The sequence below is a fragment of the Prenolepis imparis genome, unplaced genomic scaffold (genome assembly GCF_030444845.1).
Source record: "Prenolepis imparis isolate NDT839.2.m4 unplaced genomic scaffold, iyPreImpa1.0 SCAF_3, whole genome shotgun sequence".
NCBI lineage: Eukaryota > Metazoa > Arthropoda > Insecta > Hymenoptera > Formicidae > Prenolepis > Prenolepis imparis.
This window is the reverse complement of record NW_028141161.1, coordinates 212,678-238,911: the sequence shown is the minus strand read 5'-3', so window position 1 is coordinate 238,911 and position 26,234 is coordinate 212,678. Positions and strand designations below refer to the sequence as shown.

General features: G+C 31.3%; 2 pseudogenes; one reads left to right on the top strand and one right to left on the bottom strand.

Moving 5' to 3' along the window:
* Positions 1 to 8,770: 8,770 nt before the first annotated feature.
* Positions 8,771 to 12,414, bottom strand: LOC145933753 (uncharacterized; annotated as a pseudogene).
* An 11,297-nt stretch (positions 12,415 to 23,711) lies between these two features.
* LOC145933749 (uncharacterized) lies at positions 23,712 to 25,451 on the top strand (annotated as a pseudogene).
* The last annotated feature ends 783 nt before the right edge of the window (positions 25,452 to 26,234 follow it).

Here is a 26,234-nt window from a genome sequence, read left to right as displayed (position 1 = left end):
CGAAAGGTGACAGCCTTTATCACAGCGTTTCGAATTTTCATAACACTGTGCTCAACGACCTTCAATTTTGATATATTTCTACTACCGGTACTACCTGCTTCACGTATTTTATTACAAAGATTGCGGAGAAGATGATTCGTTCATTTAATCTTCTCCACAACAATATTTGGATACGGTGGAAAATATCTCCATTTTTTTAATACGTTACTATCACCGTCACCGATATATTTATTATAAATAAGGCCATGCATTTCTAAACTAAGTCGGAAGCCTTCGAGGATTATATCACTTTCCATACTGGTGGAGCTCTGATTGCTCCCTCAATTTAAAAAAAAAAATGTTCTGCTGCCACTGCATTAATTTTAGCTGTTCTCGCGCAGACAATACAATATTTATTTCGGCCACCAACAAATAAAACTTTTTTAGAATGATATCCCGTAATAATAGCTGCTCCGGATGGAGAATAGTAACTACCAGTACGGTAGGATCTCTTCATTCACGAGCCGTCTGTTATCACGGGTATATGCGGAATGCCGTCTATGACATCTCCTCTTTCAATCGCCAAACGTTTTTCCTCTTCGCCAGCCACGCGCATTTCTTCTTCCGCGGCGGCGGCGAAGGCTTCCGACATTTCGTTATGATGCTTTATATATTTTTTATTATTCATGCATGCAATATCTACAGCAGCAAGAAGTTCTTCAAGCTGCTTATGACCAGTCCCTGTCAATATAATACCGGATACGATACCACTATTGACATCCAATATTCTGTCGTCTTCCGGTTCACTCCAAAAGTCTTTTTGAAAGTGACATTTGACAGAAAATTGTCTTTTCAGACCGTCACGCTTCTTTTCGCTTAATACAAAATCAGTAAAACGACATTCGCCGATCCAATGAGTGGACAGTCTCAGCAAAAACATGCCCAAAATTGACGATACCAAGACGTCGTCCACTAATCTCTTCAGAATACAAACGATTTGCGTCGATATTCCCATCAGTATGCAAAACAAATTTTCGATATCTTCGACATCTTCGACGTCTTCAACATTTTCGACGTCTTTGATATCTTCGATATTGCTTTGCATTGTATCTTCCGATTCCTCCCCCCCCCCCCATCAGTGTGCATTCATCTGCAGAATTTTCAAAAAATGCATTTGACGACTGCGGTGTCAACGCATCATAATCTGTCATCACATTTCTCTGATCTGTATATGCGTGCGGCTCGTTCGACAAACGAGTCAAATTTTTACAAAATTTACGAACGTCTGATAGAGATCCCATAGAATCATCATCATCATTATCGAAAATATTAATATTTTTTTCCGATTGAAATTTCTGTGTCGCGCATGCATTGACAGATGATTGAGAAAATGTATCCATGGAAGATAATGATTGCGTTGTCGACGTGTCATCATCTACATTTCTTTTATCCTCGCATGCATATAATTGATATGATGTACCTGGAATTTCCGATGTACATTTTTCCTCGATAATTCTCTCGTCATTGATGAAAGAATTCTTCTTACTGACAAGTAACACTACTCAAGTGCCATTCGCCGATATTCTTGAAACTTTGCACACACGTAATACATCGAAAAACATTAAACACGTGTTTTTTTATTTTGGCTAACAAGACGTTTTAAGGTTAGATAACGCATTCGAAAGTTTAACACCATTTACCATAGCACAATGCTAACTAACGCTACTCATGAGTGTCATTCTCTTACAGCTTTTACGACATTTCTCTATCATAATTTCATTGTCTGCGTGTTTTTGAGATCGCTAATGACGATTTTGACATTAGTTTAACGAGATTCAGAATGGCAAATACAAAATGGTGGACAAAATCGCAGAAGTTTCAAAAACCTTATTTAACGCCACTTGCGAAGTTTATTAGATACATGATTACGATTTTGGCAAGAGTTATATCAATCTAGAGGTGGCGGATGAAAAATTCAATATGACGCATCCAAATGGCGGAAACTGAAGGCAATGGGAAGGTCTACCCAGCCAGTGAAGGTAAGATAGTGGTACTATACCCGACCAGTGAAGGCAAGATAGTGGTACTATACCCGACCAGTGAAGGCAAGATAATGGTACTATACCCGACCAGTGAAGGCAAGAGATTTGACCCGGCCACTGAAGACAAGGTGCGGCCTTCTCCATATACTTGAATTTTAATTCCCCATATCTTGGTGAAAAGAAAAGGATGGAATTAAAAATATTGCCTTCATTTCACGTATCTTTTGCAGTAGTGAGGAGAAGCATTAGTCTGGAGCAAAATAGTGTTGTATACATAAAGATTCGTTGCACCAAGCGCATTTTATGATGGAAATGTTTGTGCAAAACCTACAGTGTGTACCACAATTCTCGAAGCAGTATTCCACAGGTGTTGCACATTTTTCTGGTTTTTCTGAAGTATACCCGCTTTTCCACCAAACGTATTTGAATAAATTTACAAATCTTGGTGATGAGAACTGGTTATGAATCAATGACTGAATCTTTAAGATGTTATTCCTCAAATGTAAATTGATGTCGTAGTTATATAGTATGATTAAGTCCGAGAAATGTTTAAGAAAGTTCTTCCATGGTCTAAACATCTAATGGCTGGATCATACCAGTTGTCCCTGCGGGAATAGTTAAAATTTTGACTCTTTTACCACGCTTATCTATAACATCGAACTTTTCTTCCGTTTGTCCAGTCCAAGAATCTAAACATAGAGCCGATGCTTCATTAACATTAGGCAAAAAAGCATCGACAAACCATTTTACAGCAAGATCTGATGAAAGTTTGCCAGATTTCGAAGCAAGCACAAGAATATTTTCAACTTTATAAATATTGTTTCTGACGATCGGACCAAATTTACCTTGTGTCTCTTGTAACACTTTTAGCAAAGGTGATTTTAAGACCCCACTTGCAGATATAAAAGGCTGTATAGTGTAGCTGTGAGTCAGTGAATTTATAGATTGAGCCAAGCATTCAACTTTCAAAGTACCTTTAAATGACAATGTACGCCCTGCATGTGATTCTAAATTAAAGCCTGATTGATCAGAATTGAATACATTATCTTCTCCTATAGATAATATTTCTGATCTCACTATTGCAACGAATTCATTACCCTTCTGTGCGAGAGTTTCTTTACTCGTTATCTGGGTTTTCGTAACAAACTTGTTAATCTTTCTAGATACTATTTCATGTCTCACTTTGAAAGTATGGATCCATTTGGAAGAAGCAGAGAAGAGTTTATTTGATAGTTTAACATCATCCCTTGCTTTCAAAGCTCATCTTTTCAACTCTAAATCATGAACAGGTAGTGATTTTTCCATAGCAGTTTTGAATTGATCTAAAACATATGTACTGATACGAAACAATTTCTCATTCCTTGTGCCTCCCTCCGCTACTTGTGCTTCCCACCTGTACGTTTTTTTATCTGGAACCCTCTTAAATCTACTTTTTACCGTACTCAAGCTCATGTTACCATTTTTAGCAGATCGCCAAAACTTGACCGCTCTGTTTTTATAATCAACGTCTATCTCAACTTTCAGTTTTTTATCATCTTGAACAACACATTCAAAGTCATCTTCAAAATCGTCATCGACTTCAACAGCATCAGGTATTACGCTGTCATCATTATAACACAATGTTTCGTAAGTTTCAGTGAACACGTTGGAACCAACAGAAGATTTAATGAGATCTTCCAAATAAGCTGCAAATGATCTTTCATCTTCTGTCACAATCGATTCAACATCATACTGCGAATCACTGAAACTATGTGTTAGTAAACAAAGAATATTTTTTGGATTCATAGACATGTTTTGATGAATTTTTTCGAGAAAAACGCAGAGAAAGAATGGTACTTAACGTTATTACAATTAATAACAAATAGTAGACGTGGAAACAGCTGATGAAAACCTATTTGTTGTAAATTGTATTCAAAGAGATACACAATGTAGAAAATATTAAAGCCGTGCTGTGAAAACGGCCGATGAAAAACTAATTGTTATCAATTGTAGTTCGAAAATACGTAATGAAAAAAGATAATACTTCGTGAATATAACTTATTGTAATCAGAAGCCTGTCGTATTGCTCCCTGATTTCAACCTTTAAAAACGATTGATGAAACCTTATTCGTTATGAATGGTATTAGCAAAAGTTGCAATAATGATAATGAATTGCGGTAAAAATATAATTTATTTTGACAATATATGTGCAAATTGTGGTATCGTAAGCATGTTAGACGAAACTTGAACATATAAGTTACCATCGGCCGTTCTGATTACTACATGTCAGATTGTATAATTGGAAACATTAAAAAGACCTAATAATCCTGTCTTCATAAGGTTCAATTTCTTAAAATTTCGTGATTTGCTTATTGTTTCCGTCATTTGAAAGAAGGGTGTTAAGAAGTTTGCCCACCGATATTTACCCAGTCACATTTTGACATCCTTCGTAAGACTACTATTAAATTTGCCATTTTTCATCAGCCACCTCTACATTGATATAACTGATGTCAAAATCGTCATTAGCGATCTCAAAAACACGCAGACAATGAAATTATGATAGAGAAATGTCGTAAAACCTGTAAGAGAATGACACTCATGAGTAGCGTTAGTTAGCATTGTGCTAAATGGTGTTAAACTTTCGAATGCGTTATCTAACCTTAAAACGCCTTGTTAGCCAAAATAAAAAAACACGTGTTTAATGTTTTTCGATGTACTACGTGTGTGCAAAGTTTCAAGAATATCGGCGAATGGCACTTGAGTAGTATTACTTGTGAGTCGGACTAAACGCATTCTCTTTTTCATAGAGATACGTTTTGCCGACACACTTTGATTATTAGTATATTTAGACATAATGAGAGTATTATATATAATATCTCTCGTATGTCTATAAATATTACTAATAATATTACACTCCAAACAATATATAAAAACAAAAACTCAACACTAAGAACAAAATACTCTGTACGCTGTACTTTGCTATAATGGACTGTAATAAAAACTGATACTCGATATATATGAAACAAAAAGTAGTCTACAAATGCTTCGAAGTCAACGCACCAATCACGACATAAAAGTATTTCATTGGTCGCGCGATACACTATTGCAAATGATTGCATTCGATAGTTCGACACTACCTTTATTTGAGTAATGGCGAATTGAGAGTATGGTAAGTCGTTTTTTTTATTGATATATGCATTATTATATGTACATGTACATATGTACATACTATATACATGTTTACTATATGTACACTTATCAAATTTCATGTAAAGAATTAATTATTTACATATGACATTTAGAATTTTATTCTCATAAACAAGTTATTGTTCTAACCTCAACCTCTGTCATTTTTTCAACATATACATATATTTATATAAGTATATACATGTATATTCTTATATAAAGAACCTAATATTTTGTATGTATTATATATATGTACATATAATGAAACATTTTTTTGCAGCAATACCGCTACCACCACCAGGTGGACCATTCGTGCCCTTTGAGCACGTTCCGGTTGAGCACGTGGCGATTGCCCACGTGCCGCACGGCCTACCTGTGCACGGTCTACCTGTGCACGGCCTACCTGTGCACGGCCTACCTGTGCACGGCCTACCGGTGCACGGCCTACCGCCCAGGGCGCCTGGATGCATCATAATGCCCAGCGCACAACAAGCTGTAAGTAATCTTTAGAAACACATTATTTCATATACTAATATAATTATAATATAGGAGTAGTGGAAATAATCGACCAAAACTAGCAAATAATAAATTTATTTCAATTTCACATTCAGTGTGACGTTTCGATCATATGATTGTGGTCCTTTTCAAGTAAAACAAAATAAAATTAGTTACAATTACATCTCAATTATACACGATTGTCATTGTACAGCATTTTTTATTAAATGTCAAATAAATTGAAAGTGCGAGACAGCAGACAACATATCTTCCCGAAGGATCGTCACAGAATCCACTTTCAATTTATTTGACTTTTTAATAAAAAATGCTGTACAATGACAATCGTGTATAATTGAGATGTAATTGTAACTAATTTTATTTTGTTTTACTTGAAAAGGACCACAATCATATGGTCGAAACGTCACACTGAATGAAATTGAAATAAATTTATTATTTGCTAGTTTTGGTCGATCATTTCCACTACTCCTATTTTTCTGACTAGCAATCGTTAATAATAATTAAGATTAATTATAATATAATTAATTTAATACTATAATTTCACATTAATTTAATATATATATATATTATTTCCCTTACTAATATATATTATTTATATTAAATAATAATATAAAATTATTTTTTTTATAGCTGTCTCAATCAGAACGACGTAGGCGGTATCGCCAACGCCGCCGCGAGCGACGGCTACAAATTGTGGAGTACCCGCCGCCACCACGACCACCATCACCGTCATCCCAATCAGCACCGCCACCGTCATCGCAACCACCACCGCCGCCACCACCACCACCACAACCACCACCACCACCACCACCACCACCACCACCACCACCACCACCACCACCACCACCACCACCACCACCACCACCACCATCATTACATTATCAAAATCGGAGAGGCCGGGGAAGAGGTCGCGGAAGAGGATATAAAGTTTTCATATGGAATCTATATTGATATAAAAAGATAGGCTGCTTTCGCGACGGAGAATGATCCAGATTAAAATAATCCTGCGCTGATTGAATTATTCAATGAAATTTCAAATTTGATCATTCAGCGCAGGATCATTTTAATCTGGATCATTCTCCGTCGCGAAAGCAGCCCATCTTTTTATATCAATATAGATTCCATAACATATGATAATATTTATAAATATATTATATTTTAAATAAAATTTTTTAATAAAAAATGTATCAATGCATTTTTCAATTCTTGCATAATTCATATTTGTTTATATAATACTTTTTTATTTTGTTATTTTATTTGTTTCGAAATTATATAATTTCTTTAATTATGTTATTTATTAATTTATTCTTTATTTATTATATTAGTAATTTATATTATATTATTTATATTATATCTTAATTATTTATATATTTAATTATATTATATAATTTATTTAATTATATTTTTATTATATTATATATTATATGTATTATTTATTATATTTACATATTTTATATATTTATAAAGTAAATTAATAATTATTATAAATAATATATAACTAAAAAGATTATTTCTCATTGTCAATCATATTCGTGTGCACAGTATATTGATGTTAGTACCTACACGGACGCTACTACAAACGCGATGCAAGAGAGACAAAGACAGAACAATTATTTCTCTCCTTGTCAAGCTGTCAGAATGTTACCACGAAAATTTCCCTATGAGCTGCTCTTAGGTATAACTCTAGTGAGATCCGCTTATCCCATTTTTTGCATCGAAGAAATTATATAGCTCCATGAAACTTTTTTAAATATATTCTTTATGTAATTACGCAACGCCAGACATAGCCAGATTTTGCATTTTGGCTCTTAAAAATTTATAATAAATAAAATACAGACTCGCGGCTAACCCAACCTGACCCGTTGCTAGCTGCGCGTTTCCCCACATTTATTATAAATTTTATTTTCATCTTTTTTTCAGAAAATGACTGTGTACAAGAATGCGGATGATCTTACTGATTATTTATAAATATCATTCATTTAATAAGATTCATTCACAATTTTGGCTAAAATTTGGGAAAAACGAATCCGTAGTTCCCGGCCGGCCGGGAATTACGGATTCGTTTATATAAGATTTTAGCCAAAATACTGAATGAATCTGATTAAATTTACGATATTTCTAATCAGTAGAATTGTCCGCAGCCCGCCAAAGATCGATTTTTTGGAAAAAACGTAAAAATAAAATTCATAATAAATTTGGTGAAATACGCAGCTAGCAACAGGTAAGGTTGGGTTAGCCACGAGTCCGTATTTAATTTATTATAAATTTTTAAGAGCAAAAATGCAAAATTGGGCTCTTTAGCGGGTTGCATTATTATATAAAGAATATATTTTTAAAAAAATCACGAAGCTACGTGACTTCTTCGATGCAAAATCTTATATGAACGAATCTCACTAGATCTATATCTAAGAGCAGCTCATGGGGAAATTTCCGTGGTAACATTCTGACCGCTTGACAAGGAGAGAGTATCATTCTGTCTTTGTCTCTCTTGCATCGCGTATGTATAGCGTCCATGTAGGCACAAATACTGCTACATTGAGCACACGGATGCGATTATTGGGAAATAATGTCAGCAAGAACCGGCTATCGTATTATGATGATCGAATAATGAATAATCATCGAATAATGATGATTTATTAAATATTTATATATAAATAAAATATTTATGTATAAAAATAAAATAATATTTGCATATTAATATTTAATAAAAATTGAAGTGAAAGACTTACATATTATATTATTACATTCATTATTTTACGCACGCACTTATCTATTTACTATACTCAATAGGATTATAATTTATATTATTGTTTACTATAAACTTTTATTTTTTTTTAAACAAATAGGACCTTCTTATGATATGTTATAAAAAACATATAAGCATTTTATTTTAATACAAATTTCAGAGATGTATGAAGTTGTAATAATATTAATGTAATAATATTAATAAAAATTGAAGTGAAAGACTTTTCCTCTTCCTCTTCCACCTCGAGCTCTCTGACCCCTTCTTCCCCCCCAGCCCCCCCCCTTACATTTTGCTGGTGTGTTGGCGGTGGTGGCGGCGGCGGCGGCTAAAATTGTGGCGGTGGCGGCGGCTGAAATTGTGGTGGCGGCGGCGGTGGTAGCGGAGGCACTTGCACCTGCTGATGCTGTTGCCGCCGTTCACGACGACGTTGGCGGTAACGTCGTCGACGATCCGTGTAAACAGTAGCCTAATAAATATAATTATTTTCAATTAGTTTATTTTCTCTCTCTCTCTCATTTAATTGATATGATAATTATATTATAAATATATTATAAATATATTCATCTTATCAAAACACTCACAGCTTGCGGTGCTTGCGGTGCTTGCCCCACAATTATATATCCGGGTCCTCTGGGCGGGATATGACCCGGAACAATTGGCGGCACAAAGTTTACTGGCATGTGGCCACGAACGGGTAGCATCGGTATTGCTGCAAAAAATGATTTTATAAATATATATATAATATATATAATGCGTACAATATATGCATATGTATTTATATACGTATATGTATACATATACATTGATAAATATACAAAGGTCAAATAGGTTATTACAGGTTAGAAAAAATCATTGCTTACAAGAATTACAATTTTATAAATAAATAAATGAATGCTTTATATAAATATTTATATAAATATAAAATGCAATATTTCAAATATTTTGTGTATAATATGTACGTGTATATATATATATATGTCCAGAGGCAGTTTCCATGACACTTTCTTCCATGAAGAGGCAGTTTTGGCTACATTTGGCAGTTTTGGCGACCGTCATCAAAACTATTGCGGTATTAAGGGGATCCTAGTCGGATGGTCGAACTCCGATAGGTTAGCACCACACATATCCAAACATATACACGTATACACATATACACACGATAGGTTAGCACCACACATATCCAACATATGCACGTATGCACACATATGCGTGAAAATGTTTTTAATATATAACTTTTTTATTAGACTTGCAATCTCACTTTTTATTGTTTACTAATATTTCTTCATGTTAACCCTATCGCGTATACTATATTTTATGCACAGATAAACTGCAGAACTATTTTTATTAAATAAGTATTGTTACGAGCTGACATGAAAGAAGCCGATAACAAAACTGTAATTTTTGATTTTTATATGATTTATATATGGAATTATAGCTAACGCGGTCCGTTTTTATAAGTACTTTAATCGTGGAAAAGGATTTATTGATCTGTATAGTCAATAAAAAGATATCCCAAAATAATAAAGTTGGTTCTGCCGTACCGACAGAACTAACTTTAGGATCCGACTAGGATCCCCTTAAGGCAGCTATGATGATAGTCGCGAAATCTACCTATATACTACTGAAATATTAAAAATTTAATTTTGCTATAATTGCATATTTATCTAATGTTACTATTCGTATACTATCATTTTCGTTGTTATATAACAGAATATATTTTTTGGTGATTAATATAAATTAGTTTATTGTCAATAGCAATATGTATGTTATTTTGTCGCCAAAACTACCAATCTGCGAAAATCATTGTGATATAAAGATTGTTATGGCGACAGTCATGAAATCTACCTAAATACCACTGAAATATTGGAATCTAATTTCTTTGTCGCCAAAACTACCAATCATTGATATGAAGGTTGTTATGGCGACAGTCATGAAATCTACCTAAATACCACTGAAATATTGGAAATCAAATTTCTTTGTCGTCAAAACTACCAATCATTGATATGAAGGTTGTTATGGCGACAGTCATGAAATCTACCTAAATACCACTGAAATATCTAAAACAAGAAATTAAAAATTATATTTAAAATTTAGTGTATTTAAAATTATATTAAAATTTTTTTTATATATGTGCATGAGAGTAATGTAATATAATAATCATGAAAAGAGAAAAGAATAAAGTGTGAAAGTTATTTAGTTCTCAATTACATAATTTAGATTACGATTATGGAAGGTGTGTGCTACAATGACGTATATACATATATTTTTTTAGTATATACGTATATACATTGTTATGCTAATTTATATTAAATTGTTATTATCAGAGAATTACATTTACATTATTACATTCTAAAAGAAAATGTGTGGACAAAGAATAAGTATTAAACAGAAGTTTTGAAAGATTAGATCTCAGCAATAGCGAAGTGTAACTTCTAGTCAGTTTTCTTTAAATCAAACTGATAATCAAAATAAATTTTTCATTATCTTATATTTATACATGCATCCTGTTTCTACTCTTGCCTATCTTCTCTCATGATTCTGTCTCGTTAATTTTAGTTATTTATTGATTGTTAGAACAGAAAAGTGTTCAGAATTTTACACATCTATTTAATTGATTACAAGTGTGATTTTGTGTAAACATATTTTATTTCAGCGTATTTTGCAAAAATTTTTAATAAAATTTTTATATTTTTGTATTTTTACACTGTCGTCATAAATGTAAATATCTGCAAGTCCTCAGGAGTCTTAATAACTATTTCTTTTAATATCTCTTAATTTGTTTAGGATAGGCTTCAATAAAAAATAAACGGTAAGTGTTGAAAGATATATATATAAATAAAGAATATAATACAAAAATCTTTTTAATTAAAATATACTTTACATTAAATCTTCTTTTTCTTTATGTCCTTATTTTGCCTCTTTCTCTTGCTTAATCTGTAAACAATATGTATATTTATATATATATATACATATATGTGTATCTTTGTTAAATATATAATGTATAAATGTCTTTCTATAATTATAATAAAATTAAAAATATATGTACATATAATTCTGAAAAATTGAAATTTGGTCAATGCAGTATATATGTCAATAAGATTGCGTTTCTGTTCTGATGTATTTGAGAGTTTGTGATGAAAATTCATTAGATTATACTTAGAATGTTATTACTTCTTTCCAAAATATGTATCAAACTAAAGGAGAGGATCTGTCTAACTTTATGAATTCTAAAAATAATTTTAAAAAAATATATGTAAAATCAGATTTTTAAGTATAAAACATCAATTTTTTTATATATACATTTTATAGATTACATTGGCTAAATTTCAATTTTCAATTTTCAAAAACAATTAAAAACATATTTGTTTCAAAATGCACACATACATAGCCAAATCAATATCGCCCACTGATGACATTCGTTACATTTCCAAAGAGGAAGTGGCCCTTTTACTTCTATTGGAAGACGTTTTATTCAATAAGAGCAATATGCATGTCCACATCTTAAAGCCTTCATATTGTCCTCCGTCAATAGAATGTAACACTTATTGCATACTGGTGCAATTTCTGCAACTGAAAGATATCGATTAATTTATCATGATATTTATGTGTATAGAAAATAGTCAAATATACATATATATTATGTAGAAACTTACGATTTCTAGAAGCTGTTCCACAGGTTAAACATGACCATAGACATTCGCCCAACATATTTAATGTACAGGTCGTGATCCTCAAATCTTTGGGAAAAGTTTCCCTTAATACAAATGCTAATCGTTTCATTTCTTGATAAATAGTTTCCCGAAACGGACGTATATTTTGATTAATTTCGACGACTTCATCGTCTGTAAGATGCACCCTTTTACATAAATTATGTTTATTACAAGTAATACTAGTACACTTTTCAACTTCATGTCGTATTTTGCATGGATTTCTTTGACATACACGCAGCATAAAATCACGACAAACCATGTTAACAATGAAAATTAACTATGAAAATAAAGGACACACACTAGCAAAATAAAGTAAATAAAAATAAATGCAAAATTAATAAACGAGATGAGCAAATAAAAAACGATAAAAGCAAAAACAACACGAGCAAAATAAACAACACAAGCAAAGCGAACAGTAGGTTAGAGTTGCTACTGTTTTTTTTCGAAGAACTTCTAGAGTTCTTATAAGGCTGGGTTCACAATAGGTGATTTATGCCCTAAGCCTTAAGAAATTGACCAATCACAGTCGAGTATTCTCTTCATGCTCGATTGTGATTGGTCAATTTCTTAAGGCTTAGGGCATAAATCACCTATTGTGGACCCAGCCTAAGGCCTAGTCTACAATAGAGTCGTAAGGTCGTAAACGTAAGAAATTGACCAATCACAGTTGAATTCGAGGAGAATAATCGACTGTGATTGGTCAATTTCTTAAAACTTAGGGCTTAAATTATCTATTGTGGACTCGGCCTTATGGTCAGTTTCTTCAACGTCGGATAACTTTATCCTCCGGTTAAACTATATTTTTGTCTCTTTTTAAGAACGTATCTGAAAAGAGACAAAGATATAGTTTAACCGGAGAATAAAGTTATTATCCGACGTTGAAGAAACTGGCCATTATACCAGTTTGCTAAATTTGCAATAGTTATTGCGTTATTAATTAAAATATCTAAGTGAATGAGCACGTGGAAAGCGGTAGACCGGAATTGGTTATAGCCATGTAAGATGGCTTATTTGTTTACGTCTCTTAGTAATGAAAGCATCATCATATTTTTCGGCGCGGTGACATTGCTCGCCGCTTGCTGCATGCTTGCTCCACCTCTCGTTGAAATGATGCTTCCGTTAGAGACATATATATATATATATATATATATATATATATATATATAGACCCGTATTCATAGTCTGATCTTATATTGAAGATCATCTTAAGTCCGAACTTGATATGCTACGCAGCCATTTGATTGGTTGAAGTCAACCTCTGACCAGACTTAAGACGATCTTAAATATGAGGTGGGGAGCACAGACTTTTGCATAGACGCATAAACGTATGCATAAGAAATTCGATTGGTTGAATTTCTTATACATACGTTTATGGACCAATCAAATTTCTTAGGGTCCATTCTCATGGACTGATATTTTCCGCGTAACGCGTATCGCGTAACCAATCGAACATTCAATTCCGCGTAACAGAAAATGAGGAACGGCTCTGATTGGTTACGCGATACGCGTTACGTGGAAAATATCAGTCTATGTGAATGAATCCTTATGCACAGGGTTGGGAACGTATCATACCTTATGTATCATACATAGGTATCCTACGTATGATACTAAGGGTGCGTTCGGTTTGGGCGCTTACACGCTTAAAGCGCTTTTAAGCGTTATTCACATCGTTCGCTTTGGAGTTGTAAGCGCTCACAGATCGACTAATGACGTCATTGTGACGTCATAACTTCTACTCACAAACGCTTATTCCTGCGAGGTAGGGCAGCGTGAGCGTGAACAAGCGTAAGCGCTTACGTTTATTTCGGAACGCATTGTTAACGCATGATATCAGTGAATTTGGCTTATGACAAGCATTATGACAAAAATAGTTTTTTTAAAAGATGCGGAAACCGACCGCGTGTACAAAATAGGCAGATGAAGTAAAGCGTATATTTGCGCAAATATAATTAACTTATCGCCTGCCATCTTGATGCGCTTATAGTCGCTTACAATAGCCAAAACGAACGGTATTCTTAACTGTTGTGTAAGCGCTCAGATACCAAACCGAACGATTGAAAACAGCGCTTATAAGCGTGAGCGCTCACAGCGCGTGCGCGCCCAAACCGAACGCACCCTAAGTATGATACGTGCCTTAGTTTGATACATATGTGTACGTATCATACGTTACATAACCTTTCGTTTCACACGTGATGCATCATGTGAACAAGAATAAATGATACATTATACGCATTACGCATCATGCGTGAAATGGAATGTACCCAATTACCTATTGTTAACTACTGTGCAGAGTTGTTATTAAAAAGTAATATAAATAATAAAATAATATGAATAAGGGCGGAAAACCCAGACATTCTTTCTGGACAGAAGAAACTTTTATTGAAAAAAGAAATAATAAAGGAAAAAAGTCATGATATAACAAAAATTATCGATTTTATTAATTGGTTTAGGATATTAAATAATATATGCTTTGTTTATTAACTACATTAAACACTGTACTATTATATACTGCACTTACATTTTCAATTTCATTTCTTTTTTGTTTTTTATTTATAGACTGCATATTGCATATTTAAAAGATCTGTTCTTTATTAATGGTTAATATACAGATTTGAGGTTAGGATTAAATATCAAATTTCATGCATAAGTTGTGTTCCAAAATTTACTGCTAGTGCTGAAAATCTATAATATACATAACGTGAACTATAATTTTCAGTGCTGACAGTGAATTTTGGAACATAGCTATAATTTGATACGTATCCTACATATGATACGCAATCATACGTATTATACGTAGGATACTTCTGGAATGCGTATCAAACCCATCCCTGCTTATGCATACGCCTATGCCAAAGTCTGTGCGCCGGCCCTAAGATCGGACTATATGCGGGCCATAAACAAGTAAGTCATCTTACATACCTACCGATTCCGGCCTATCGCTTTCCATGTGCTCATTCGCTCTGATATTTTAATTAATAACGCAATAACTATTGCAAATTTAGCAAAATGGTATAAGACTTTTGTTTATTTCCGTTCTATCTCCTCACGAGTGTTGACATAAGGCTGGGTCCACAATAGGTCATTTATGCCCTAAGCCTTAAGAAATTGACCAATCACATTCGAGTATTCTCCTCATACTCAATTTCTTAAGTCCTGGTCCACAATAGTTATTTAAGCTCTAATAGCGAATTCGATAGTGCGTACTGAGTGCACATAAAGGTTATCGCACACAGTTTCACAATGACATAAGTAATTTAAAAAATTAATTATTTAATAGTAAGAACTATTATTATCATTATTCATATTGAACAACAATAATAATATCTCTTATTATTAATTATTTTACTTTTTTAATTACTTATATCATTGTGAACTTATGTGCAATAAACCTTTAGGCCCGTTCTACAATAGGTGTCGTAAGTCATAAGACGTAAGAATTGACCAATCACAGTTGAATTCGAGAAGAATAATGGATTGGTCAATTCTTACGACTTATGACTTACGACACCTATTGTAGAACGGGCCTTATATGCACTCAGTGCGCATTAGTGCATCCAACCGAATTCGCTATAAGCCTTAAGAAATTGACTAATCACAGTTGAGAATTCTCCTCATATTCGACTGTGATTGGTCAGTTCTTAAAGCTTAGAGCTTAAATTACCAATTGTAGACCAAGCATAAGTCTTAGGCTGATGTCCCATGGAGCGGATTGCGCGAAAGCGGAACCAGCGGAGCCATAAATCACCTATTGTGGACCCAGCCTAAGTGTTCAGGGACACTCTGTATATATATTATTATATTAATAATATTTAATATTAATATTATATTAATATTAATATTTGTTTAATATTAATATTACAATATATATAATATATAATATTATTATACTACTACAATATTATTACATACATTTTTTTATTTATGACGCCATGTTTTGTCGAACTATCAACTCTGTCCAGACTCTTACTATAGGGACTCTAGGTATTGATTGTGAGTAGCGCGCTACGCTTTGCCCGCCTATGACAGCCTATGAGCAGATCATGGTCGTGCTTTCGCTAAACGGATTATAGTATAACTTTCAGTGAATGTTGTCGTTGTTAACATTATTACTCTTGTCGTTAACATTATTGCTCTTGTCGTTTTATTTTGTCCTTATTGTCGTTTATTGCCATTTGCTGTTGTCGTTTTATAAGAAAAGATGTCTTATTACGGTTTAAGGTTAGAAAAATTTATAAATATATTACAATTATATTATTCTTTTTAATTAATTATATATCTTACTGTAACAAATTTTTATTTCAGGAAGCCAATCGTCCAAGATTACGTAAAATTTAAAAATAATTGCTGTTTTGATCTAAATTGTGGTTTTTTGCGTAGATATAAATACTGTTTTCAATATCAAAATACTACATGCCGCAATGAAAGATGCCAATTTTTACATTGTACTAGCGTGGAACAACTTCGTTATGAGACGACAGGAACAATGACTAAGCATATTAAAAGAGAAATTGGCCGAACTATGCAACATTCTAATATATGTGGCGATTATAAAATGAAGACTTGCAACCGGTTAAAATGTAAATTACGACATATCAAATTAGAAGATTTAAAATCAATGACATGCATTATATGTACAGAAAATATAATTGTTAAAAATTTTGGTACTGTGGATTGCGGATATGTATTTTGCTTTAATTGTGCCTTACGAAGCTTATGTGATAAACAACAACTGAATGTACTATGTCCAGTATGTAGATGTGTAGACGAATATATAAAACTATATTAAATCATCTTAATACTTTTCCTGTGTTTATTATTATTACTAATTACTGATTCTAAATTTTAAAAAGTCAGTTTTGTAGATAACTAGTGTGTTTTTTATTATAATAATATAGGTATTAATAGTAAATATTTTAGTAGTAAAAAAAGTATTATAAACACTGTTTTATTTTTATATTTTTGATATCTAAAAATTTATCAATATTTAATTTATACTTTATTCAATTTACTGATATTTTATTCTGTTCATTTATAATGGCATATTTTAAAATATAAAACATTGATAAGAAAGCAGAATCGTTAGTATTTTTTAAAGAGTTGCACGTACATTGTTCATAACAAATTGTCTATCAATTGCTGCTTAAATATAAATCGCAGTTTAATATCAAGATTATAATAGTTGAATTTAAAATTCAATGTATATAAAAATTAATGTTAGCTAATTTAGTTATTCGCAGTAGCAACGATATAAATTTCCTAGCTTATCCTTCTTATATCACTAATAAACTGAAACATATGTTCTAATTAAAGGAACGCAGTATGCTTTTGCATGAATATTCACCACGGTGTGAGAGATGCATCGTATACAACTGTTGCTTAAGTAAAAATTTGGATACATGTTAATATAAGTAACAAAATCTTCAAATTTTTTTTAAACTTATTCTCATCAAATAAATTAAATATTATATGGACAGTATGCGTTAGTTAGTTGTTCATTATTTTTATTCTCTCCATTAGGTTTATTTAATCATTCATAAATTTAAGTATTATTTAAGAAATATTAATTGTAAGTAAATATCGAGTTGTAAGTAAATCGTAATTAATCGTTAAAGAAAATATGTTATCGTTTGTGTCATGTTTTATCTTGTCTTTTGTCTTCTATTCTATTATCACTTGCTATTATAATTTTATAAGAAAAGATGTCTTACTATGGTTTACAGTTAGATTTTTAATGTCTTATAATTATACAACTCTTTTTAATTCATTATCTCACAGTGAAAAATGCTTAATTTATTTCATAAAATCAATTATTCAAGATTGCATAAAAGAAATAATTGCTGTTTTAATCTGGATTGTGGTTTCTTGTAATATTCCATAATATCCTGTAATATTCCCTGTAATCTGTAAATAATATGTATGTTTTGTCTTTTTGTTAAAGATATATATAAATATATATATTATAATTTATAAATTCATTCCTGTTTCACTTATATTAAAGTAAAAAATGTAGACCGTCTATGACGACTTAAGACGATTTTATATAAAATAGGACTAAAAATAGCGCTTTTATATTACACCAGGGGTACTTTCCGATTCACGCATGATGCGTATGAAGTGACAGAGAATCTATAATATGCGTGACATGAACTATAGATTTTCTGTCACTTCATGCGCATCATGCGTGAATCGGAAAGTACCCCAGTATGCACAATTAGGCCGAATTCATACCTTGGCAGAAAAGCAGAAAGTAGAAAAACAGAAACCAATCAGAATTCGCGCTAGTAGTAAGCTTACTAGGTAGTAAACTTGGTGGTAGTAAACTTACTACCAACGAGTTCTGATTGACTTCTGCTTTTCTATCAAGGTGTGAATCCGGCCTAAGGTCTGTTCTACAATACGTTGTATGTCGCGGTCAGATGTCAGAACACAGCCGATGGTCTAATGAGAATTTGTTTTCGAAAAAGAAATTCTTTCATTGGAACATCGGCTGCGTTTCGACATCCGACTGTGATATACGACGTATTGTAGAACAGGCCTAATAGATACAGTGTGACTTGTACGACACCTAAAATAGCGTATCGCAACGACTTATTATGTTTGTTGATTTTTCATTGTACTCCTTGTACTATTTTTTTTCTTTTTCTTTAATTATATTTTTCTTTTTTCTTTTTAAGTTCTGAAAATGTACACACAAATTCTTTAAAAAAAATTTCCGAATGTATTCGTCTTATTCAATGAGAGTATTCGCTCAAAGGAACATACATATTAAACTTAAGACGATCTTATAAATGTATAAGAACAAATATGAATACCTTTCTCTGTTAAACGCAGTCATGTGACAATTGAGCCTGCGTACAAGCCCCGGTTGCATATCATTATATAAATAAGTTAGAAAAAGCGCGAAGCATCGACATATAGAATGGACTGCTGATGGCAGTGGAAGGGGTAGCCGCACGAGTAGAGTGAGAGGCAGATAATATGGGATATCCTTCGTCTCTTTCTAATAAAGTCTGATTGGTTGGTAAAAAATCGCCAACCAATCAGGCTTTATTAGAAAGAGACGGAACGATACCCCATATTAGCCTAATTTACATCGAGCACTTGATACGCGTATCAAGTAGTGAATTTAAGCTGATCAGCCAATAACTGAACCAATGTACTAGTTATTTACTATTTGATACGCGTATCAAGTGCTCGATGTAAACTAGGCCATTATCTGCCTCTCACTCTACTCGTGCGGCTTCCCCTTCCACTGCCATCAGCAGTCCATTCTATGGCCGGTATTCATAGTCCGATCTTATATTTAAGATCATCTTAAGTCTGGTCAGAGGTTGACTTAAGATCCCATTCAACCAATCAAATGGCTGCGTAGCATCTCAAGCTCGAACTTAAGACGATCTTAAATATAAGATCGAACTATGAATACCGGCCTATATATGTCGATGGCGCGAAGTTATTATCGTTAGGATTATGTCGTTTTACTTCCTCTGTCGTCTTACTTGTCGTTTATTTTGCTATTGTTGTTATAACAAGACAAACAAATCACTAATATAGCAATTAATTAGCGTTGATCTAATAATCAAAATGTATAATCTAATATGTGTCAGTAAATATTATAATGTTTATTATAAAAGTCAGATGAAGAAAAAAAGGATTAAAAAATCATGTATTATTGCAACTAATAGTAAGTATGATAAACATTAAATTCATAATATTTAAAATTAAAAAAAATATCCATAACATTCAGATTCTCATAAAATCTATTTATATAATTCATTTCTTTGTAATAAAAGTGCAGAATATTATAATTTCAAATAAGTAGTTATGTATTTAAAGTTTTTCTATGTTATTTTAGAAAACAAATTCAGCTTGCAACAGATTGCAGACAATTTAAACAAAGGAATTCCGAAAGTAAAGTTAACAACTTTATCAGGTATTATAATATATGTTAAATTAATGTATAAATGTTATGTTAAAACTTTTACTTAACATAATTATGTTAATGTAAAGTGCTTTAAAGTGTTATAAGTGTACATATAAAATTATATTTACTTTATTTTCATAAATTTTGTTTTAAAGATTCTCCACCAACTGTCAATTCCAATGCTACGTTAAATGTTGATACATCAAATATGATATTTGAAATCAAAGAAGGCACTTGCGTTCCTTCAAGCAGTAACTGTGATACTGAACAGTGCAATATAAAGTCTGATTTTAATTTGATTAATTGTGATAATACAAATGACAGAGATAACATTAAAGATTCTGCGCATTTGACTGAAGATGCTCTTTGTATCGATGAGAATCTTAATACATTAGTTGTTAGTAACAACATTGAGATAAGCGGTAAGTCTACGATACATATAATTAACCGGATTTTAATATATTATACAGTGAACATTCTATATGCAGTTTTTTTTACATATTTTGCGTTACAATACATTATAGCTTTTGCACAACATCAGTTATTTACAATAAATATTCTCTATTTTATATTTTCAAAAATCTTGTTTACAGATTCTTCACCAGTTATCAATTCTAATGCTACGTTAAATGTTGATACATCAAATGTGATATTTGAAATCAAAGAAGGCACTTGCGTTCCTTCAAGCAGTATCTGTGATACTGAACAGTGCAATATAAAGTCTGATTTTAATTTGATTAATTGTGATAATACAAATGACGGAGATAACATTAAAGATTTTGCGCATTTGACTGAAGATGCTCTTTGTATCGATGAGAATCTTAATACATTAGTTGTTAGTAACAACATTGAGATAAGCGGTAAGTCTACGATACATATAATTAACCGGATTTTAATATATTATACAGTGAACATTCTATATGCAGTTTTTTTTTTTTACATATTTTGCGTTACAATACATTATAGCTTTTGCAACCTAAATTACACACAATAAATATTCTCTACTTTATTTTCAAAAATTTTGTTTACAGATTCTTCACCAGCTACCAATTTCAATGCTACGTTAAATATTGGTACAGCAAATGTGAATTACGATATCGAAAATGTTTCGACAATATTAAGTAAGGTTTCTGATGTAAAACAGAGCGTTCAATGTTGTAATGAATTTGTTTCTACTTCTAAAATATGTGAAAATGCGAATGTCATTGAGAAATGTAGAAATCCTAAAAAAACTCCGAAGATCTTGGAAATACAAAATGTTAAGATATTACTAAAAAAGATTCCAGTGCATACAAAGAAGACTGATAATATTACATACAACAATATGCAGCTGAATAATACGTATAGTATCGCTAATAACAATGTTTCTTCAAATTCAAACGAGACTTACGTTATCGATAATATTTCAAATGATACATCCGGTCCAGTTGCAGAATCTACACTCATAGAGAATCAGTTAAGCTTAGAGTGTGAAATCAATGATAATAATTCTAATAAGTCTGATGATACATCCGTTACATCTAAAAATAATTTAGATGATAGTTTTTATTTGTCAGATTGTTCTATGCTTGAGGACACAGATGAAGATGAAGATGAAACTGAAAATACACATGAACGTACGATTAATACAAGTAAAAATAAATCTGTGAACAGTACATTAAATTTGACATCATCATACTCATCTAAAGTATGTGATGATAGAAATATATATGTGGAAACTTCTGACAATCCTAAATTGAAACTAACAAGGGGAGGTCGCGGTTGACTCTTCACCGATTTTGATCTCCTTTGGTATGGTGAATCTACATCGAAAAAAAGTTGCTCCGTGTTCGAGCTTTTCGTCCAATGCGCCTTGTAAAAAAAAATTTTTTTTTCCCGAAGTTTAGAGAAATTGTCAGGTTCGTTACGAGGCCTAAAGAAAGACACACTTTCGATCGGTGCCGCTAGTGCAGCGGCAGAGCACAAGAATAGTAATCCCGGGATCTCAGGTTCAGAACTTTGGGCTGACATAATTTTTTTTTTTTTTTTTTAATAACGTATTATTTATTATGATAAATAAATATTCGACATATTTTTATCGTTAGTTATGCATATATCTCTTTATATATTTAAAATTAATAAAATGATCGTAATATAAATAAAATATTTTTATAGAGAAATATTTTTAGAAATATTTTTACTTTTTAAAGATTTATACATTTTTTCAAATTTTCTTTAATCTAATAATGTTAGAATACACACTTTTCATAGCTTTACAAAATTCGGATTTTCTACCTGCTGTGAACCGCTGGATGAAACCGCTGGTTGTGAAAGTGTAAGGAACGTTGGAGGGAGAGGAGAGGCCCTTGTAAGTATGTGCCTATATTGTAAAACATTTCAAATGCAATTTGCAAGGCATTTAGAAACAGTACATAGAGAAGAAGAAGATGTGAAAAAGTTTCGTCTTTTACCTAAGGGTAAGTTATACAAAGTTGTCAATACTATTTAGAATATTCTAAAAGTTAATTGAAATCAAAGGTCCTAATGTAGAAATCGAAGTTCCTAATGTGGAAATGTCGAAGAAAATTATTTATCATAGTTTTTCAAATTTTAATACTTTATATATTTAAAATTATGCTTTTTAAAGTGAAATTCTATTCAAGTTAATCATTCAAAATTTTATGAAAAATAAAATTTGTTATCTATATTCGGCTAATTTCATTCAAAAAGTTTTTCTTGTTCAATCGCTCATAACTCGAAAACTATTAATGTATCATGTTTCTTATTAACACATTTCCATATCTAACTTGTACATATACTACTAAAGTATTGTTTGCAAACTTTTATTTCAATACAATGCTGTTGCATTCACTCAACTCAAAGCATATAAATCTAATTTTTATGATTTAATATTTATTTGAAATGTTCTTTGCACTAAATTAAATTAAAGTTTTGTTATAAAGCTGATAGATATTATTTATCTTTTTGTTTCTAATCGGAAATCTAATTCAAGTTTAAGCACATTTCATTCAGTAAAATATTAATTTATGGATTTATGAATATGAAAATTGGATTTGGTCTGCTTTTGGATTTATTCTTTAAAGTCAAAAATGCTACTTTTGATCAATATATTGAGATGACTTTGATTGAAATCAAATGTGTATTTTGTTTCCTCAATTAATATCAAATCTATTCCAAAATTCTTCCATACTGAAAAAACTGTGCAACCAAACAAATATCTTCTCTCTATACGATAAACATAAATAAATTCTTCTCATAATTCTACGTACAAAAATATTCGATAAAATAATTTTAAAAAATGGTAAATAAAATATATAAAATAACCTCAAAGAATAAATATTTTACAAAACATCTTACATAAAGAATATTAGGATAAAATATTTTATCAAGTAAAATATTTTGCTAAGTATTCATTTTTTGATGATCTCATCAGAGAGATGATCTTTATATGAAATAAAAAGAAACTCATTTAATGAAAGGAATCTCATTTATCAAATTATATGTATAGCTTCATTTTAAACAAGAATCCTTAAATTAAAAAAAGATATATAAAAAATTTTGCTAACTATAATATTTGATCAAACAATTTTTTTCTGATACTTTTCAAATATTAATAATTCATTGTGTATATTATGTGTACAATTTTTAATAATTTACTTTTAATTTAATCGTAATTTATCATACATTTTGTACTTATTATTTCAGGTAATCCGGAACGAAAGAAGATTATTGGTCTACTTAGACGAAAAGGAAATTTCACATATAATACTAATTCTAACTTAAATAAAGGAGATTTAATTGTATGCCGGCGTCCAAGAAAACAATTGAATAGACAAGCAGCCGATTTTATTCCTTGTGCAAAGGGTTTTTTTCTAAAAATAATATAAGACATCATTTTGCGTCATGTACGCAAAAAAGGGAATATCCTCAAAGAAATGTAAAAATATTGGGACGTACTGTGGCTTGTCGAATTCATTACAGTGCAAATACACCATTAAGAAGATTGGTCTTCCCAGTAATGAGGGAAGACAGCGTAACTCAAATTATTAGATATGATGAACTGCTAATTGGTTTTGGTAATAAAATGTGTCAGAAATATCGTCTCCAACATCAGCATGATATGATCAGAGCGCGACTGAGATTACTTGGACGATTTCTTATTGTTTTGAAAGATCTCGATAATAGTATAGTAGATTTCTCTTCAATATATGATCCAACAAATTATGAACAATGCGTTAAAGCTGTCAATAAACTCGCACAATTCGATGAAAAGACTTGGACATAAAATACCATCCATTGCATCATCTTTAGGAACACTTATAAAACAAATTGGGAAAATTTTAAGAAGTATGTGCATTAAGAAACAAGATTTTAGCAAACAAACTGTGGTAGAAAATTTTTTGAAATTATTTGAAGAGGATTATCCTGTTACTGTAAATAAAATTGTGTTTGAAACTCAAGGGCATCGAAAAAGGCAAAAAAATATTGTTTTGCCATCTATAAATGATATAAAGATATTCAATGCTTGTCTCAAAACTGAACGCACAAAAGCTTTAGAATTTTTACAAACAGATGGTTTCTCAATTCACGCATGGCGTATGTTAGCTGAAACAACATTAATAACGATTATGATATTTAATAGAAGACGTGTTGGTGAACTGGAGCGTGTTTTAATTGAAAATTTGGAAAATTGTGCGGCAGTTTCAAAAGAAGAAGCACCTGAATTATATAAATTTTTATCCAAATATGTACGAATGACAATACGCGGTAAATTAGGAAAAACGGTTCCTGTGTTACTTCATGAAGAAGTATTAAAATGTATGCAAATGATTGTTAATTATCGTAAACAGGCTGGTGTTCTCGAAAATAATCCTTATATTTTTGGTATATATACACCCGACAAAAAAAGATTCAAATATTTGAGAGCATGTGTATTAATGCGAAAATATTCTATAATTTCTGGTGCGAAAATGCCAACTTCGTTACGAGGTACAATATTGCGGAAACATATTGCTACAGTATGCATGTCATTGGATATATCTGAACATGAAGTGAATGATCTAGCTGATTTCATGGGCCATCACGAAAAAATACATAAATCGCACTACAGACAGTCAATCGTAACAAAAGATTTGGCTATATCACGTTTACTCAAATACGCACAAGGAGAAAACACAACAGATGAAAGCGATAATGTTGATAATGATGAGAATGAAAACGAGGATGATTCGATTAATAATGATAACTCAGATTTAAGTTTAAATAATTCTGATACTTTATCATTAAGAATAACAAGACAATCTAAACAACTGCCTAGCAAAGAAAAAAATATCAATAATAATACAGAGAAAACAAAAGGTACGTTTGAATAATTTCTATATCAAATAGTACACGTATTGCTCGTTGTTAACAGTTCTTACAATAAATATATAAGACACAACTTTAGATAAATACTGTTTAAAATAATTATTAAATATCAGATATTATAATATAAAAAAAAGAAAACTTGTATTATTATTTTCTATATACATTACAATTGCAAAAAAATATTTTTTAATTTTCTAAAATTATTTTGCGTTTTTTAAAATAATATTTTTTAAATTCTTTCTCTTATCATTTAGTGATTATCTCAACCGGCATTTATTTAAAGACATATTCTATATAAACATATACTACATATATGTATTATATACTATACTATATTCTATATAAACATATTATATGAATTTTGTCATTATTTTAGTAAACCGTTTGGCTTCTAAAAGGAAAATTAATTATAATATTGAAATTGTGACCAAATCAGATGATGAATGTAATACAGAATCAGAATTAAATATTTTATCATCAAAAAAAGCAAAGCAATCTAAACAGGTGGCTAGAGGAAAGAATAACGTAAATAATAATACACAGAGAAAGAAAAAGAAAAGTAAGTTTAAATAATTTTTCGATTAAGTATATATGTTGCTCTTTATTAAATAACATTTCAAAATAAATATACTAAATTAATATAATTTTATTATTATTTTAGCATCTGTTGTTGGTTCTACAAGAAATAGTACTCATAAGATCAGATGGACGGATGATGAAAGCACAATGGTTTTATCTTCATTTCAAACTGCCATAAAAAATAAAAAATTGCCATCTCTTCGTGAAAT